Source organism: Aethalodelphis obliquidens, unplaced genomic scaffold (assembly GCF_003676395.1).
Source record: "Aethalodelphis obliquidens isolate GAN/ISIS:26980383/991018 unplaced genomic scaffold, ASM367639v1 scaffold3, whole genome shotgun sequence".
NCBI classification, from domain to species: domain Eukaryota; kingdom Metazoa; phylum Chordata; class Mammalia; order Artiodactyla; family Delphinidae; genus Aethalodelphis; species Aethalodelphis obliquidens.
The window spans coordinates 59,556,961-59,576,990 of NW_020837947.1; the positions used below are offsets into that span (position 1 = coordinate 59,556,961).

General features: G+C 37.5%; 1 long non-coding RNA gene across 1 annotated transcript in view; it reads right to left on the minus strand.

Annotated features, from left to right (window-relative positions):
• The window catches only part of LOC113611334 (uncharacterized), a 277,283-nt gene extending 260,338 nt beyond the window's left edge, over positions 1-16,945 (minus strand). Inside the window, exon 1 of the long non-coding RNA XR_003429406.1 lies at positions 16,849-16,945. This is a non-coding gene — a long non-coding RNA (uncharacterized LOC113611334). The remainder of the gene's footprint in view (positions 1-16,848) is intronic.
• Positions 16,946-20,030: the final 3,085 nt, after the last annotated feature.

A 20,030-nucleotide genomic window follows, 5' to 3' on the forward strand; every position in this document is an offset into this window, starting at 1 on the left:
TTATTAGCATTTTGGCTCAGAGTTTGAGGTTGGGTGTCAAGTGAAACAATATCTCAGTCCTAGCTTTATCATTTTTTCTCACTGTTAAGACTTGGAAGAGTCAATACTTCTCTCTAAGCCTTAGTTTTTTCATCTGAAAACTTTTGGATAGTCTGCTCTATAGGATTTTCCTCCTACATAGTAAGAACTCCATAGTGTTAACTGTTACTTTCTTTATTCATACTACTATATTCACATAAGATAGAAATATTTTAAACAATATAGCCATCCTGCCATAAAATAATTGCAAAATAATATCAGTTCATAATAATCAAGATGGCATAAAAAAAGGTAACCATACATGTCAATGGCAAATTAAGACTCATTCAATTGTTTAAAGTTCTGATAAGGGATTTATCAACTGAGTATATTACATATGTGATGTGATGGATCCCATTTAATAAAAGGATAATATCCTTCCTAAGTATTTGAAATAAAAAACTAATATTAATAATTTCTTACGTTTGAAGAGTAATGTATTCAAATTGCTCACACATATATTACCTCATTTGATCTTCAAATAAACTATGTGATATAAATAGAGTAGTTTCAAGAATAAGGAACCAATGCTGATAAAGATTATATTACTTGACCAATGGCACTTGAAAAGGAAATGATGAAGCTGAGGCCAAATGCAGGTTTGCTCACATCTAATTCAATTTTCAAAATACTATACCACATTTAACAATTTAGCATTTCCTCTTTTGTGTTAAAACCAAACTGTGATTTTTGTATTCCAGACTCATCAGCATTAACTTTGTTGGCAATGGCTTGAATGACCTTAACTAGTCTTTAAATCACTGTTGCCAGGTACAGAAATATAGGCATTGTCTTGAGAATCATTGTCCTTTTTATAAATACGTACTGAATTCTCCAGCCTCACCATGTTTAATGTTTAACAATTGGAGGTACCAATAGGGAGGAGAAATAAGAACCCCACTCTAATGAGCCACCCTTCCTATCTCCAGACTCCAGATGAAATCCTGCCATGGTAACCATTTGGTTTAGTATAGCAATCATTTGTTAAATTATAATAATCAGGAGACTAGTGATACTCCAAGGTTCTGTTAAAACAGTTTAAGAACTATGATTAAACTAAACCAGATATTTTAATTTTGTATAATAATTTTAATTTTTGTACAACTCACATACGAAATTAAATTAATACGGAATCATTCATTTTCCCTTAGAAAACCCAATGCAGTGTCAAATAAGAGGTCATTTACATTAGTTGCTACAGCACAAATTGGTCAAACTTGTAATTACATATAGTCAAAACTGGCAATTTGTTAAAGTAATTTCAATAATATTATTTTAAATAAAAAATGTTAACAGATATACCTTTAAAATATTTGCCAAAAAAAGTGATAAAGGGCTAATAGTACTGCCATGTAAATAGCCCATGTTAAATCAAAAATAAAAATACTACACACTCCTGAATTCCTTATCTGAGTGAGAGGTTATACTGGATCCTTGGCCCCAGGCCGTGATGTGCTAATAAATGTTTGACACCAGCTCTCTAGCAGGAAAAATAAATCTCTGATTTTAAGCATTTGCCAATTTCCGTAGAATAAATACTCACTAGAGTTGATTTCAAGCTACTAACACTCAAGTCACTCAAGGCAGAGTTAGAGAGGTGAACAATGGGCTCTCACAAGCTACACAGGCCAGTTCCAGCCTACCACTGCCCAAACTCCAAAACTAATCCAAATCTCCAGAACTTAGAACCATGTATTTTAGAAAAGCTTCCTCAGTGATTTTGCTACAGTTAGTCCATAGAACAGTGTTTAGGAACCATGGACTGCCTTATCGTACAACTACAGGAGTTTCTGAGACTACGAATGGGAAAACATTTGTTCAGCTTCTCCTGTGCAGCACAAAGCCAGGTGGAAGTGACCTCAGCATCACTATCACCTAGGACAACTCTGAATCGTGGAAAGAATATATCACTTTTAAATTAAAGCAAACCGTAAGGCATCCCCTTGGTCTATAGCTACTTGTGAGCCCGGATAAATGACAAGCCTTTTTGATACCTTCCTGAGCCAAAAAGAAAGTGCCTCCCTCTGATAAAAGTCACTTAAATCCTCATTGTTTCTCAAAGAACTTATTTAGTCCAGTCCTCTGCTTCCAAGAGAGGATGACAGCTTGGTGGTATTTCAGCTCCTATTGCCCACATTCATGAATTACTTATGAGCAATTTCAATTCTTGGTGTCAAATTATTCAACTGAAGCCAACAAATACAGGCATTACTCTTTGTAGACATGCCAATTTCATAGAATTTATAACTTTTAATCTCTGGGTTTACACCAATCTTCAAGAGACAGAAAATGAGAAGGATTAGTATTGGTAATTAGTCTTTGCCTGGGTCACCCTGAAAGCCTGAGAAAAAGGCTTGCAGGCAGGTAGTTTATTTGGGAATTGATCTCAGGGAATAGTAGTGAGGGATGGAGGAATCTGTGGGGAAGAAGTCAAAGTCATTACAAAGATGTGTTATCTAGCTGGAAACCTCTATGGGCAATAATTACTAGTTCAAAACAGATTATGAGGGCTTCCCTGGTGGTGCAGTGGTTAAGAATCCACCTGCCAACGCAGGGGACATGGGTTCGATCTCTGGTCCAGGAAGATCCCACATGCCGCAGAGCAGCTAAGCCCGTGTGCCACAACTACTGAGCCTGCGCTCTAGAGCCCGTGGGCCACAACTACTGAGCCTGCGCTCCACAACTACTGAAGCCCACATGCCTAGAGCCATGCTTCACAAGAGAACCCACTGCAACGAGAAGCCCGTGCACCGCACCGACGAGTAGCCCCCGCTCACCACAACCAGAGAAAAGCCCGCACGCAGCAACAAAGACCCAACACAGCCAAAAATAAAATAAATAAAATAAAATAAATAAATTTATTTAAAAAAACAGATTATGAGAAGCTTTATGGACATGCATTTCAGAATTGCCCACCTGGTATTGAAAAGGAAGAAACATTTATCTACCTGGTATATTCTCTATTAGCCAAGTGGCCCCATGGGCATTAACTCCTTTGCCTCCATTCTTTTGGTTGATCATGCATGAGAGCCCAGCAGTTCTAAGGTAGTCAGAGAAACAGAAGATGGGAAAAAAGAAGGAACTGGCCCTGGCTGAGGCACTGTCAGACTATGCCTATATAAATCTGGTCAAAGTCTGTGTGGACCTGGCCACTGCAGCAGTGAATGGAGGAAAAAAATGGAGCTAAGATGATATAAAGTGGTATATAAGTGGGGGTCCAGTCCACTAGGTAATAATAAAGTGGTTCTACCTACTTTGTAACTGTTGCTTGGTTCCATGATCTTATTCTTTGGACTTAGAGAACTAAAAATACTACCAAACCCCAAATCAATCCACAGACTTCTCTACACTGGCAAGAGGTCAGTGGGAGAAAAGACAATCTTGCTCGTAAAGGAACAGATTCATTTATGTATTTTAAAAGACTGTAAATGTTAAAATGACCATACTACCCAAGGCAATCTACAGATTCAACCCTAACCCTAACCCTATCAAAATACCAATGGCATTTTTCACAGAACTAGAACAAATAATTTTAAAATTTGTATGGAAACACAAAAGACCCTGAATAGTCAAAGCAATCTTGAGAAGGAAGAACAGAGCTGGAGGAATCATGCTCCCTGACTTCAGACTATATTACATAGCTACAATAATCAAAACAGTATGGTTCTGGCACAAAAACAGACACATAGATCAATGGAACAAGATAGAGAGCCCAGAAATAAACCCATGCACTTATGGTCAATTAATCTATGACAAAGGAGACAAGAATATACAATGGAGAAAAGACAGTCTCTTCAATAGTGGTACTGGGAAAACAGGACAGCTACATGTAAAAGAATGAAATTAGAACATTCTCTAACATCATATACAAAAATAGACTCAAAATTGATTAAAAGTCTAAATGTAAGACCCCAATACTGTAAAACTCCTAGAGGAAAACATATGCAGAACACTCTTTGACATGAATTGTAGCAATATTTTTTGGATCTGTCTCTTAAAGTAAAGGAAATAAAAGAAAAAGTAAACAAATGGGAGCTAATTAAACGTAAAAGCTTTTGCACAGCAAAGGAAACCATCAACAAAATGAAGACAACCTACTGAATGGGAGAAAATATTTGCGAATAATATAACCGATAAGGGATTAATATCCAACATATATAAACAGCTCATATAACTCAACATCAAAAAAACAAACAACCTGGTTAAAAAATGGGCAGAAAAACTGAATAGACATTTTTCCAAAGAGGAAATGTAGACAGCCAACAGGCATATGAAAAGATGCTCAACACTTCTAATCATCAGGGAAATGAAAATCAAAACCTCAATGAGATATCACCTCAAACCTGTCAGAATGACTATCATCAAAAAGAACACAAATAACAAACGTTGGCAAAGATGTGGAGAAAAGGGAACCCTTGTACACTGTTGGTGGGAATGTAAATTGGTGCAGCCACTGTGGAAAACAGTGTGGAGGTTTCTCAAGCTCCAAAATGTAGGACCCAAGAGAGAGAACAGAAAAGCCATAGAATTGACCACATATTTCCATCCATAAGCAGACAAGCTAATGCCACTGGAGAAATTTAAAGGGGCAGAAAGACAAAAGTAAAGACCCTTTTGGATTATATCCCATGATTGTATTAATTACATAGAATAGGCACCACAAAGCTTGCTTAAAGCAACTGACATCATAACATCTGTTTTCATATAACAACTTGTGAAGAGATGATTATTTACTTACACATTTGTTGACAATATCAAATTTGGGGGTTTACCCACTGACCAACTCTAATTCACATTTAAATCTTGTATCAATTAGGTTAGTATGAAAATTTCAGCAATGTCTAGTACCAGCAATGTCTAGTACCTTAGGAAACAACTCAGGTAATATTTATACCCACTAAATTTTGAGCACACTGGTCAGTAGCAGCAGTTCTTAACAGCACAGTGCTAGTGCAGAAGTCATTCCCCTGCAACCCCTTCATGAAAGAGAAGAAACATTAGTAGGTAAAAAAGAAGAGCCTTAGGTACAGTGCAAGCAGCAGAGCAGAGTGGTTAGGGTATTGGAATATGCAGTTAGATTGCTTGTTTTAAACAGCAGTAACCTTGGGCAAGCCATTTAATCTCTCTAAGCCTCATTTTCTCATCTTAAAAATGAGGATAATAATTTCTACTTCATACGGCGTCTGCGAGGAGGAAATGAGATAAAGTATATGAAACAGCACAGTGTCTGCCATATGGAAGGTTTTAACAAATATTACTATTATCGTTATCACATTAGTCCTCTAGAGAACACTGTAATACACACATAACACACAATGGGCTAGAAAAATAAAGAGAAATTTCTAGAGTGCTATACAAATGTAAAGATCACTGTTGATCTTACTTTCATTCTCTCTCTCTCTCTCTCTCTCTCTCTTTCAAAAGGAAATATAATAAAATAAGTTTGTTGTGGTAGAAAAAGGATATCTTGAATGGTTTTTGTACTCAACCTCCCAGAACCTCAGTTTCCCCATTTACAGAATGGCAATCATATTGCAATGCTTAGTTCTCTGGGATGTTGAAAGATGAGAACAGGTAGCATGTTGTGAACAGCTCAGCAGTGAGTTACAGACACAGACATGCACATCGAGGTTTCGAAGTGGCTTTGAAGCATCTTCCCTACGCTAAGAAGCTCTTCTTGCACTGCAATGGAAAAAATGCAGGATCTTCACATCTGGGCTTCAAGAAAAGTAAGAGAAAAGTGACTTCTTAGGACACAAGGTGTGAGAAGACTGCAATCAAAAGTCCTGCCTACCACCAGCTTTAGGCAGATAGTTAAGAATATTTTTAAAGATCAACACATAGAGATCAAAAGAAATAAATGTAATTATTTACAATGTACAACATTATGAAATTAAAATTCTGAGAATAACTTTTGACTGGCATCATTAGAAAGTTTCTGCTCCTGAATGTTCAAATATATATGTCAATGTTCATCAAAAACAATGATTATAAGGTAATAAATCAAATATTACTATATAAAAAGCAATCTTTTTAAAATGCTAAGTATTATGAAACCTGTAAATATCAAAATAATACATGTGATTGGTATCTAATATTATTTATAAAATATAAACTACACATGATAAGTTTAGTAAATTCCTTAGGAAAAAGCTATTTTCAGCACTTCCAAATCTTACACTGTTTTGCAACGAATGAGGTATGTTGTAACTTTATTTTACCTACCCTCAGATGAATAAGGTTTGATTTAATCATCTTGTAGTCACCAGAGAAATAAGGATGGAAAAAAGTACTGTGCAAGGATATATTCCAGCATCACAAGTGGAGGCAGCAGGACCCCCATCCACTGACTGTGTGATCTTGCCCAATTCACTCGATCTCTCCTCTTCTTTAAAAGAAGAGTAATAATTGAATGGGCTGTCAGGGTCAAACTGAATGTAAAGGAGCTGGGAGAACTGCTAAGTGCAATATATAAATAGATAAGCCACTCAACCTCACTGTGACTGTTTCCTCATCTGTAAAATGAGGTATGAGAGTTGTCACTAAAAATTTTTGAAGCATGTAAATTCTGTGATTCTAGGCTTAAAATGAAGGTGGAAAAGTTGCCTTCTCCCACCATATCTCATTCCTAGATATAGACATCAACCCCCAAATCACACACCATTTTTGTGGACTTGTTTCTTCACAGACTGCCTGCCAGACACAGCAGAGATTGGGTGACAGCACTACCTAAGGCAACACACATCTTAAATACAGATAGGCCCTTCTTCTAAAAGAACTTTGAAAACTGTGAGTTTAATTGCAATTAAAAAGTCCATTAAAATCCAGTGCAACTAGCATTAAAATAAACAACTTTCTAATAAAATATACCAGTATGGATTTTATGCTTTAAAAAAAAAAAAGGATCCTCAATGGATATAACTATGTGTAACATTTAAATATTTATGCATAAATTTTCATTTTACTACAAATGAAAATTATTGGTTTATCTAATAAGTAATCAGTGTATGAAAGGGATTTTAAATTGAAGAAAGTAATTTAAAATAACCAAGCATGCTTAATGAAAATGATCCCTTTTAATATCTTTTTTCTAATTAATGTGTTTTTCTAAAATTTAAAAGAAGCCGGGTATTCAATAAACTATGACATCTAGATATTTTACATTATCCTTATTTAGATAGGATTTTAGGATTAGAAGGGACCTTTAAATGTCACCTGTTTAGCCTTAGTATCACATCTGCCAAGTGGTCATCTAATGAATGTTTGAATTCCTCAAGTCTCAGGGAACTCACTCCCTCTCATTTTAACTTCAGAGAGCATGGATTATTAGAATTTCACCTATTCTGCCAAAACTCAACCTAACTTTTTAACTTAGAAAATTAACAAAATGACCAAATAATGACCAGTGTCCAGATTTGGAATAACACTATAGTAAAAGCAAACAACTTGTTAGTTTAATTCAACTGTGCCTGAAGTCATCTGGCATTAGACAAACTCCACAACACAGGTGAAACAAATTTCCATGGAAGTGTTCTTAGCACTGCAGAGACCAACTGTGCTCATCCAATTCCCCACAGGCTGACAATCGGGACCTACAATACCCACGGCCAGGTGCAGGCCCTGAAAAACAACAATCAGTGAGCCCTGTTCTGCCTGAGCCAATGAGAATGAGGCCTGACTGAATATTAGAGTTATGGTCCCAAAGGTCTGGAATTTGTCTGTCAGCAGAAGCTCATGTCTTCCCTGACCACAGTGATCCCAAGCCCCAGGCTGGAACCTCTGTCCCACCATTCATACCAAGTCTCTATTTCTGGCCTTCGGCCATGCTTTCCACTTTATATTCAAGCTCCCTATCCTAAATTCTGGTCCATTTGCCTGGGATCCAAATAATTGCCTACCTCTTGTTTCCTTAATGTGGCTGGACCCTAGATGAGGTTCAGGTTCTATCTCGATCTGTTCTCCCAGAAACAAGCTACCTCTACCTGACTGTAATTTTCTACTCTCTCCAGATACTTCTATGGCTCTATCCCTACTTATCATTTTAAGAGCTTCTGTGACGTTAATGGTTGTTTGTCTCAGACTTGAACTACTTCCCCTTGAACACTGGAATATGGACTTCTGGCCACAATCCATGGGAGTCAGCCCCACCGCCATGTTAATCTCTCTTAGGGACATCATGAGAGAGTAATAGGGGTCCTGGCTCAGTTTTCCAAGACTTGTCCCCACCTGCTCCTGATTTACTCCACTTATATGCTATTGAGGTCCCAAAATGCCTGGTGCTAGAAACCCTCTCAGATACTAGGACAACAAATTTAAAGGTCTATAGAAAGTTGATTCAGACTAAAGTACAAGGATGGATATGCAGTATTCAATTAAGAACAGTTAAGAATATATATTCCCTGAGCAAGAGTTCTACAGGATGGCTTGGTAAAAGAGGATGCTTTTTAAGCTAAATGGATATAATAGTGACAAAGTGAAGCAAACATTTCAAGCTATATAGGGAGATATTTTGAAACAGAAAGATCTGACCATCGTTCCTTAAATCACATCTTGTAAGTGACTTTAGCCAGGCAAAATCACAACCTTGCTTTCCTAATCCCACCGTGCATTCTAATCTTCCCCTTTTAGCACCCTTGTCTGTCATATATACTCGCGGTGATTACATTCTCTCCTGCATTTTTCTCTGTCTCATATGAATACATCTTATCTCTAAAGCAGATTACAAACTCCATACCTTACCTTATCATACCAGGAATGTTTTCAGTAGACAATAAATTCTTACTGAATTGAATTGAACTGAAACAAATTGGGAGAAAAATGACTTTACATTGCAGAAGAGCTAAGTTAACAAAAGATTTGAATCAAATGCCTAATAAAGTTCTGAGACTGGATAACTGAGGCTTAGAGAGAGACTGAAAATAATATTGCACAAATTAGAAAACAAGATGTGGAACTATAATACAGACAAAAGCTGTCAGTTATCGACTGTGGTAGGGGGAATAATGGGCCCCTAAAGACATTTACCTCTTAATCTCTGGAACCTGTGAATATATTATCTTAAAGGCAAATTGTACTTTTCAGCTGTGATTCAGTTAAGGCTCTTTAGATGTAGAGATTTTCCTGGATTATCCAGGTGGGCCCAACATAATAACATGACTCCTTGAAATTGGAAGAGAGAGGCAGAAGAGAGGGTCAGAGAGACGATATGAAGAATAAGGAGAGGTTTGAAACATGAGAAGGATTCAGTTTGCCATTGCAGGCTTTGAAGACCAGGAAGGGGACAGAAAGCCAAGGAAAGTAGGTGGCCTTTAGAAGATGAAAATAGGCTTCAGCTGACAGCCAACAATAATGCCCTCAAGGCCATTATGCTAAGTGAAATAAGTCAGCCAGAGAAAAACAAATACCATATGATCTCTCTTATATGTGGAATGTAAAAAAACAAACAAAAACAAGTTCATAGATACAGAGACCAGATTGGTGATTACAAGAGGTGAGGGGTAGGGGGATGAGAGAAATGGGTGAAGGGGGTCAAAAGGTTAAAAAAAAGTCCCATGCCATTTACCTCCATGCAATATTTGGGACATACTTATACCAGAAACTGGGGGGAGCCTGGGGTCCCTATGCATCCAGAGAGCAGCAAATATAATAGTGAGCGGTTGATAGAATGAGCTCAACAGTCAGACCAATGAACTCGACTCTGGACTTTGTGTGTCCTAAATCAAGTTACTGCACTTCTCTAAGCCTTCCTTTCCTCATAGGGCTAGTAAAATTTTCCCCTGGGGATGGTATGAAATTTTCAAAAATATTTTTTGATTGTCAATTTTCCACATGATTCTCCCATAACACTCCTTATCTTTGCTTCCATTAAAAAAAGAGAAAGAAGTAAAGAAAGAAAAAAAGGAAAAAAAGAAAGAAAACGGGGGTCTAGGTCCCACAACCACAAGGAACTGAATTCTGCCAGCAACCCAAATGAGCAGGAAACAGATTCTCCTCTAGAACCTCCAGGAAGGAACAGAGTCTTCCAACACCTTGATTTTCATCTGGTGAAATCTGTACTGGACTTCCTACCTACAGAACTGTAAAATAACAAATCTGTATTGTTTTAGGTACTAAGTTGATGGTAATTTGTTAAGGCAGCAATAGGAAACTAATATAGGGAAAGAGAAGGTCTATTTGCTAGCCCTAGTTAGTTGGACAGTCAGAGTTACTAAGACTGGTTCATGTGACTGAGGGTTTAGAGTTTGTTCACACATTAACTATGTAGTTTGGGGGCTAGGGGCTCAAATGCAGAGATCGCGAGACATTTCTGAGGCAAACAGTGGGAGAACCTAACCAAATAACTACCAGATTTGGTTCTTTCTTTTCCTTTTCTCCAACTCTTCTTCATTGCTCCTCTCTAAGTTTCCAACTTTTATTTAGTAATTTATTTAACAAATCTTGTAAGACCTTAGGGATCCAAAGATATAATATACATCTTTCCCAAGTAGCTCAAAACCTTGTCAGTACAACAGATGTATCAACAATTTACATTATATTCCTAAAGAGCAGACCAAATATTTCACCTGCATTCTCATTTAACCCTCACAGCATCTTCCTACATAGGGCACTAACTGTATTGCAGACTATAAGTAGACACTGTGTGTTTATGTGCGTGTGTGTGTGTGTGTGTGTGTGTGTGTGTGTGTGTAGAAAAACACTCAAAATGGGGCAGGAGGAGAAAAATTTTAAAATAAAAAGAGTGCTCTGCTAAGCTTTAGCTAGTTTAGTTTGCACAGTGTAGACATGGCCATGAATAATATTTTACCCCCCAAAGATTCAAAATCAAAGTATCTCTTAAATGAAATTCAAAATGGATCAAAAAGAATTGTTATAAGCACTAAGCAATTATTAATTTAAATCCTAAATAAACTCCTGTTAGCCATTAATATTAAAAACAGCTACTGAATTTCTCCAATACTGTGAGAAAAAACCCAACAATTAGTTTACCAGAATTTCATGAACAGATAGGAACTGCATTCATTTCTCACCTACCCTACATCAAACACTGCGTGAAGTACTTTACTGGCCTTATCTCATTTACCTCAATACAGCCCCATCAGTCACTCACCTCCTAGGTAATTCCTTTGTTACCGAGGAATTTGAAGCTCAGAAGAAATAAATGTGCTGGCCCACTAGCAGAGAAGTATTCAAGGAAAAACAACAATAAAGCAACAAAATTGTTATCGGTGGGACAAACTGGACAGCAAAACAAATGTCAGATAAAGGTATGTAATAAACTATTAGTTTCCTATTGCTGCTATAACAAATTACCAGAAACTTAGTGGCTTAAAATAACACAAATGTATTGTCATACAGTTCTAGAGGTAAGAAGTTCAAAATCTGTCCAACTGGGCTAAAGTCAAAGTGTTGGCAGGGCTGATTCCCTCTGGAAGTTCTAAGGGGAAATTTTGTCTCCCTGCCTTTTCTAGGTTCTTGAGGATGGCTGCATTCCTTGGCTCATGGTCCCTCCCTCCATCTTCAAGGCCAGCAGGGCAGCCTCTCCCAATCTCTTTCTCTAACTGACTTTCCTACCTCTCTCTTAAAAGGACCCTTGTGATTACACTGGCCCACTCAGTAATCCAGGATGATCTCCCCATCTCAAGATTCTTAATCACATCTGCTTAGTCCATTTTGCCATGTATGGTGACATATTCACAGGATATGGCAGTTATCTTTGGGGAGCCATTACTCAGCCTACCACATAAGCATATGTAGATTAAAGTCAAGGAAGAGAATTTAGCTAGGAACAAGGAAGTACTGAAGTTTAGAATTTTATCTCCTACTCCTCCCTTATGTGTGTTGAACAAACACTTTTGTCAAAAAAAATGGGTGAAATGCCTAAGCACATCTGAGATTCACTCTGAGAAGGACAAATTCAGATGCAGGACAAAAAATCAAGCTGGGTCGAGGCTAATGGACTATGCAAAGTCCTTCTCCAGAGCTTGGGCAATCGCAGTACATTCAAGAGGCCTAGACACAATTCTCCCAACTATTGGCATTCCTATTGCTGCTCATTAACTGTTTTCAAGTTTCTCTTAGACCAACGTAGAAGATTTCGCTAGCAAATAATTACCTGAAATCTCTAAGCAGCTCCTGAGAGAAGAACCCTAGAGCTAGCTGTCTTAGCATTATAAGGTAAAATAATCAAGAGAAGAACCAGTGATGGCTCATAAAAGCACTGAGTTCCCTGAATTCTCAAGGCCATGCCATTTAAAAGATCTAACATGTGGATTATTACTATAAAATATAAGTGTGATAAAGAAACATCATCAGGGTCTGAGACAGAAGGAGTTCAGTTCAGGGCTCAGGCATGTGGCCTGAGAAAAACATCCCTCCCCATCTCACACTCTATTACCACAGGTACCTAACTTGTCTCTTTCCCTTCAGTTTTGCCCCACTAAATTCATATACCTCAATGCCAAGATTATCTTTTCAAAACACATATCTGATCACCTTGCTTTCCATCTTAACCTCAGGTAATTCTGTCTATAGAATGAAGTGTAAACTCTTTGATTTAACAGATAAGGTCCTGAAACTGAGGCTACCTACATTTATAATTTTATCTCCTAATCCTCCCTTACGTGTGTTGAACAAACATTTTTGTCAAAATGGATGTCTCAGTATTGAAGATACCTTTCTTATTTTTATCTCTGTCTTTGCATATGCTATTCCTTTAACCTGAAAAAAAAAAGACATTTATTCAATGACTAGCCAATTCAAATGTCAATCATTCAGCAAAGCCTCCCTGAAACTAGCTCAGCAAAGTTTTAAATTCTTCCTATGTTGTGCTCCCATTGCTAACATAGAGGCATAGAGAAAATGTTCCTAGTGCATGGCAAACTTGAACCCAAGCTACACCAATATCACTTTCCAAATAATTCCCATCTGGTCATGGCACAGCAAGGGACCCCAGGGATCGTGTTTTCAGCATGTGCTGTCCATCAGATCAACTACAAAGGTTTGTAAAAGATTGGGAAAAAAAAAAAAGGGTCCTTAGACTCACTCCAGGTATACTGAACCAGAATCTATGCCAGTGGTGCTGAGAGGGCTTGCAGGTGTTTAATAAGCTTCACAGGTGATTCTGATGCAGAAAAGGGAATAAAGGTCCTCAACCAGGTTGATGCCACAACAGATACAGGACTGTCAATGCTAGTAACTGGGAGTGTGAGATCAGACCCATTGGAGAGGGTCTAAGCCAGAGCTAAGCAGGTAGCCAGGGCCACAGGTATGCGGGCTAAGACTCAGGGCAGCAGAGGGCTGAAGTCAGGAAACCAAGGTGGAAGCTCTTCTATCTGGATCAAAGAAACATCAGAAATGGAGGAAGAGCAGGACTCAGTAAATAATCCAGTACACGTGGCCTGTCTTAGACACACTGGGTACCTAACTTTGGGAAATAAGAGTAATTCTAGAAGTCACCAACTGGAAGCTTCTCCAAAGAGCAACACTGCATCATCTGGAAACATTAGAAAAGTATCTTGGGCCCCATCCCAGACCTACTGAGTGAGAATCTGCATTTTCTCCTTATCCCCAGGTGATATAAAAGCCACATCAAAATTTACAAAGCACCCAAGCCTGGTTCCAGATGATGCCAGTGCTGCTAGTCTGTAGACCATATTATGAGAAGCAAGTCTTGACCTACAACTGAGCATGCAGAAGAAATTCAAGTGTTACCACTGTTAGCAGTTTGAGGGCAGGAATCTCAATTACCTTGTCTCAGCAATTAGCACAGGGTCTTAGGAACTGATAATACAGTCTATTGGTTGAGACCTCAGGACTTGGAGCTGGTTCAATTCCAACTCTACCACTCACAAGCTGTGTGGTATTGTCAAGTTACTTAACTTCATTATGCTTCAGTCTCTCATCTGCAATACAGACATAACTGCCTCATAAGAGTGAGGGAGAGAGAGCATGTTATTTTTGATAGCACTGTAAGTGCTCAATAGATGATGAAAAAAATTAATAAGATAATGAATTATTGATTAATCAGTGGATATACTGATTTTTGGTGAGTAAAATAGATCCAAAATTCTGGTGGTGTAAATGATCTCAATCTGACTCATATAAACTAAGAAGAAGAAAGACTGAAATCTTAGTGACTGACAGACATTCCAGGCATAAGATTTCTGAGAGTATTAATATGTAAGTTATCCTAAGTGACGGATGAAAGAACTGTCTAAAGCAAGAGAATCACTAACCTTTTTGGAGTAGTGACATCAAAATGATGTTTATGAGATCTCAAAGCTCTCTTAATTCTCCCCCAAATACCTAAGATGGAAATTTTTCATGGCTTATTTTCACTAAATTAAATTTAAATTGATTTACTTGACAACATTTTGACATTTTTGCATTATAGAGTATTGCATCTGCCATAATAAACAATATACATTCAAAGAAACACATTTAGTTTTAGGCTAATCCTTAAAATAACTTCCTTATTTTTGTCTAGTGCTTTTAAATTTTCAAAAAACTTTCACTCCTTCTACCTCATTTATCCCCATAACAACTCTACAGTTGTTTTTTCTAAAGCCTAGAAAAGTTTGTTATTCCTGTCTGACAGTTGAGGAAATGGAAAATGATTTTAAAGTGCTCAAAGTCACATAGCTGGTTTGTGGCAGAAATAGAACTAGAACCAAGTTTTCTAACTCCCAGCCATTTCTTTAAGCTACCTACCGGTACCACTACCACCATCTGGTTGCCACATATTATTCTGTATACAAACCCACGACAAAGCCAGGTCACCAGCTCAACTGCCCAATATCTTAATTCCTCTCCCAAACAAGTGTCCTTTCCCCAAAAAGGATGTTCTAAATACCACAAAAGCAACAGTTTCCTAAACATAGAGGAAAACCTTTTTTATTTTGTTAAAGTAACTTTTCAGTTCTAGAAGTTAGAAGTCAAATTTGGAGGTGCGACTTTAAAATTTTTTAAATTATGGTGAAATATAATTTTTTTTTAATTTGACTAGTTCATTCATTCACTAAACACTACATCTGCCTACAGATTTCTCAGTTCAACTGTCTTTAAAAAAATGTTCTAAGCTATAAAAGGAAGTTTTTAAAAAGTGTTACTGTGCATTCCAATTTTGGATACCAATATTTATTGAGTCCTAACACTTGGGTTTTAGAAATGAGCACAAATCTTAGACTGGCAAATGATAAAGCAATGGGATCTTATTAATAAAGATTAATATTTAAGTCTTCAAACATACCCCAAGCAGCACAGCATGTTCTTAAAAAAAGAAAACAATCACTGTAGTTAAAGATTTCAATTTAGTCATTAAACTTCAGAACTGATACTGTGAAATGTTTTCCCAAAGTTAGTATATATTTTTAAAGCATTTTTAAAGGTTCTGGATAGTCTATAACGTTATATAATTTATGACAACAATTATGACAGAATCACTAAAGAAAAACTGACAACTCTAAGCTGACAAGTGTAAGAAATTCCAGAGTTGCACTGACAATTCAGATCTACTTCCTTTCATGCCCAGATTCACTTAATATCTCATTTGGTTTTCAAACCTCCCCTCAGAAGCAATTGGAACAAAACCATGAGCAAGCTCAATCTCCATTTGGGCATGTAACCCTTTTACAAACACAATTACAGCCAAACACTATTGTAACCTGATTTGCATTTGCACTAAGTTACAAAGCACATTGAAAATGCCTGTTATGCATGCTACAGACTTATTAAGAGGATAGATTGCAGGGCTTCTGTGAACACTAATTAAAAAGGTTTTATCTTTCCCCTCTGATCCACTGAAATTGTTCAAATGCCTTGCCTGCTACAACTTTGTTCAAAAACAGTTTTCAAACATGTGATCAGAGCTAGGCAACTATTTCAGGTGGCTTGATTCTGTTTCCACCGTGGACAAGGCCAGAAAGACAAAGTTTCAGTCTAAACTTTGAGCTTCCTTTCCTTTGTTATTTTGTGTTGCAACCTTAGCATTATCCAACTGTGGACTTTTATCTGTGAATATCTAAATCCTGTCTTGTGGAAAACTAATTACTGAACCACTGAGAGCTTCATAATGTCCTGCATTTAAGTCCTGAGCATCATACATAATGCATAGGCAGCAGTCTCTGCACTCTGATTACAGAACACTGTCATTAAGTGAGCAAATTAAAGATGTGAATAATTCACTGGCTGAGCTTATTGTCAGTGCTGCATTGTGAAATTAGAATTTCTAATAAGTACTGCAATTTTTTTAACCCAATTAACACAGAGAACATCTTGAGACTGATTAGTACAATAAAAATTATTACCTTATTCTTTTGCTTCACAACAGCCAAATTAAATACTGTACTTAATTATGCAGCATTCATTCCTTCTCTGTTAAAAAAAAACCCTATCATTTTAATAAGAGTTCTAATATTTGTATGTGAGCTAAAAATACAGCACATGCATCTGTAGCTCACTGTCTTTTTGCAAAGTTTTTTTTTAAGAGTCTGAACATCAGTATTATCACCAGTGGTGGATTATGATGACACCAGTCTATTCTTAAACCAAATATTTTTTCTAAAAAAACAAATAGCACACACAGAATTGACAAAGTAACTAACCTCCCCAAATTGAGTTGAATATATTATACCTCTGCTTTTTTTTGGATCTTTAGATGCAGATTAACACAGATTTGCCCCTACTGTACTATATATGATTGAGGCTGAAACATATATTTAAGAAAATTAACTGATTAGGAAAAAATCAAGTATCTGTAAGAGTGGGTCTTACCTCAGATGCTCATATAGCACACAGTGATCTGTCTCACTCCTGCCAGGCAAGTGGGAAAGTCCAGTTTATGCTCGGCATGATGATCCTACGCAGAGAGTGTCTGCTGCCATGTTAAATAAAGAAAATGATCATTTAAACGGGGGCTTTTGTCTCCCAATATTTCCTCCTGCTGCCCCTTTCGCATCAAAGCCCAGAGAGGCAGGCACATCTGGCAGCAGTCCCTGCCCCTGACCGCAGCTGCCTCTGGAGAGCTCCCCCCTTCCTTTCAGCTCTTCTGCATCCCCTTCCTGGGCAACTTCAGCCCCCTAAAATGGGGGAAAGAAACGATGACATTGCAGGCAGAATATGAGATTGTTTGTTCAGCTTCTGAGCCACCTCCTTCCTGTCTAGATATTTTACAGAAAGGGAATGAGAAGAGGGAAACAGCGAAGGTGCTCTGAAAATCAGTCAGACACAATGCAATAGGGAGATGGAGAGGAGGGAAAGGAGAAAGAGAGAGCGAGAGTGTGTGTGAAGGGGGGGTAGCTGTCAGTGCAGATAAATCTGCATATGGAAATTAGGGTTATCCTGGGTGCAGTTTTATTTAACTATGATCTACTGTTTTTTTAATTAGACCAGAATTTTAGCAAAGGAAAGGAAGAAGGAAAGTGAGTCTTGAAACCAGAGACAGAAACTTCTAATTCAATAGACTTAAAATTTCATAGCAACTGCAAATAGCAAATCTAGAAGTTGTAGGAAAAAGAAAAGGAACAACAACAACAACAACCAAAAGGAATTTTTTTCCCTGTTTTATTTAATAAACTAGAAAACCTCCCCACCTCCAAATAAATAAATAAATAAATAAATAAATAAATAAATAAGGAAATTGGGATAAGACTGTAAAGCATTTGAAAGGAAGGAAAAAACACCTTTCATGGTCTGTGTAAAAATTTTCCTTAAATGATAGAAGAATCATATGGGACAAAGGAATTGTCAAAAGTAGAAATTGGCATTACATGTGGAAACCAGTAGCAACACATTCTGCATTTTAATATCAGAGGTATAGCATGTTTTTTGCCTTCCTTAGAAAACACCTTTTGCAGCTCTAACCTATGGCAAAGTGCCACAGGCTATAATCAGTTTGAGGTTGTCACTGACACAAGCCAACTACTCCTTTTGAGACACTGGGAGTAAAACAGTGAGGAGGCAGAGTTACCACTACGGGAGGTTGGCTGGTATGCTTGGCACTGAGCCCTCCACCAGAGGTGCTGGTTGGATAGCAGTTTGACCAGAAGGAAGCATGAGTTAATTCTGTAATCTGTGAGTGGGGAATTTCATGGAACGGATTAACATTTACTAGTTCACCTACAATGTGGCAAATATTGTAAATGAACACTCCATGGTTTCTGCTCTCAAGAAGCCAGAATTCGATGGAAAAAAAAATAAATTAAAAATGAGATGGTAGTGCACTTTTATAAACCAAGGAGTGCTTCAGATAGTCTAGATTTGAGCAGTGTGAGGAGTTGTCAGTACCCTCAAAGCTCTCCACACAGATGGCTGACTGTATCCTACAAGACCAGCTCAGGCACTGTAAATAAAATTACTTTGTCCCTTTGAACTTTTGCTTCTTCAACTGTAAAATACCTGCTTTTTAAGTTTGGGATAAGAGATAACAACAACAAAAAAAAAACATCACCTTTTGTCTGGCTCATGATAATGGCTCAAAATATCAAATCAATTTTCAGTTCAGATGTCACCTCCTCTGTGAATCCTTCCCCAATATCTACAAACAGGCTCAGAGGATTCTTCTGCAATTCTCCCACTGTTCTCCATTATATTATATCCTTGTCATTTTCAGCAGGTCTGTCTCTTTACCAGTGGGTCTCAACCAGGGGCCATTTTGTCCCCTTAGGGGATATTTGACAATGTCTGGAGACGTTATTGATTTTCACAACTGAAGAAGAAGCGTTGCCATGGGCATCTAATAGGCAGAGGCCAGGGATGCTGTTAAACAATCTACAATACACAGAACAGGTCCCAACAACAAAGAATTATCAGGCCCAAAACGTTAACAATGTAGCAATGAACACAACTAGCACCCAGATATTGGTTTCTAATAAAAGGAACCAGGGGTCCTTGGAAAAAGGGCTGATTTTAGATGTGGGGCAAGAAAAATACGTGATCTAGAGCATCTTCTAGTGCTAGAAAGTAAGAAGTGCTCAAAAAACAACGAAAGTTATAAAACAAAACGCTGATGGCGTATGTCAAAGGGACACAGGAACCATCTGAAAGATCTCCCAAGGGCAAAAGTTGGAACTATTTGAGCAACAAATACACAAAATAGTATTGGATTATAACCTAAGCTATAATATAAATATCCATGAGTCCATAGTGGTATAAATAAGTTATCGAAAACTAATTAAGTGAAAGAGAAGAGAAATCTTCCTTGCAGAAGAATTCCAAATAATTTATGTAAATAATCCTTCCTCAAGGAGATGGAACATGACTCTCCACTCCTTAGGTGCGGGTTTCTCATAATAACTTCCATAGTCGTGGGTGGGGAGGCGGGACTGAGAGTAACTTTATAGAGGAGAAATCTGACCTAACACTACTTCAGCCAGGTGGTCAAGGTTAACATCAACAATGGTAAGTCACGTTGTTCATGTATGTGCCCTAACCCTAGTCTAGTTATGAAAAAAAATCAGACAAATTCCCATAGAGGGACATTCTACAAAACACCTGACCAAGACTCCTCAAAAACAGGAAAAGTCTGAGAAATTGTCACAGCCAAGAGGAGCCTAAAAAGATATGAACACTAAATGTATGGTGGTATCCTGGATGGGATCCTTGAACAGAAAAATGATTTTAGGTTAAAACTAAAGAAGTCTGAATAGAGTATGGACTTTAGTTAATAGTAATGTATCAATTGATGGGTTTATTAATTTTAACAAAGGTACCACCTTAATGTAAAATGTTAATAATAGCGGAAACTGGGTGCGAGTATACAGGAACTCTGCACTATCTTTGCAAAGTTTCTGTAAATCTAAAACTGTTCTAAAAAAATGTATTTAATTTTTAAAAAGTCAATAGTGCCAAAGTGAAGAAACTCTGCCCTGTACTATACTATAAGTTTCTGAAAGAAAGGGGCTTTGTGGGTTTGCTGAGTATGTTTATAGGCTCATGGTGGTAGCTCATCCTCAAAG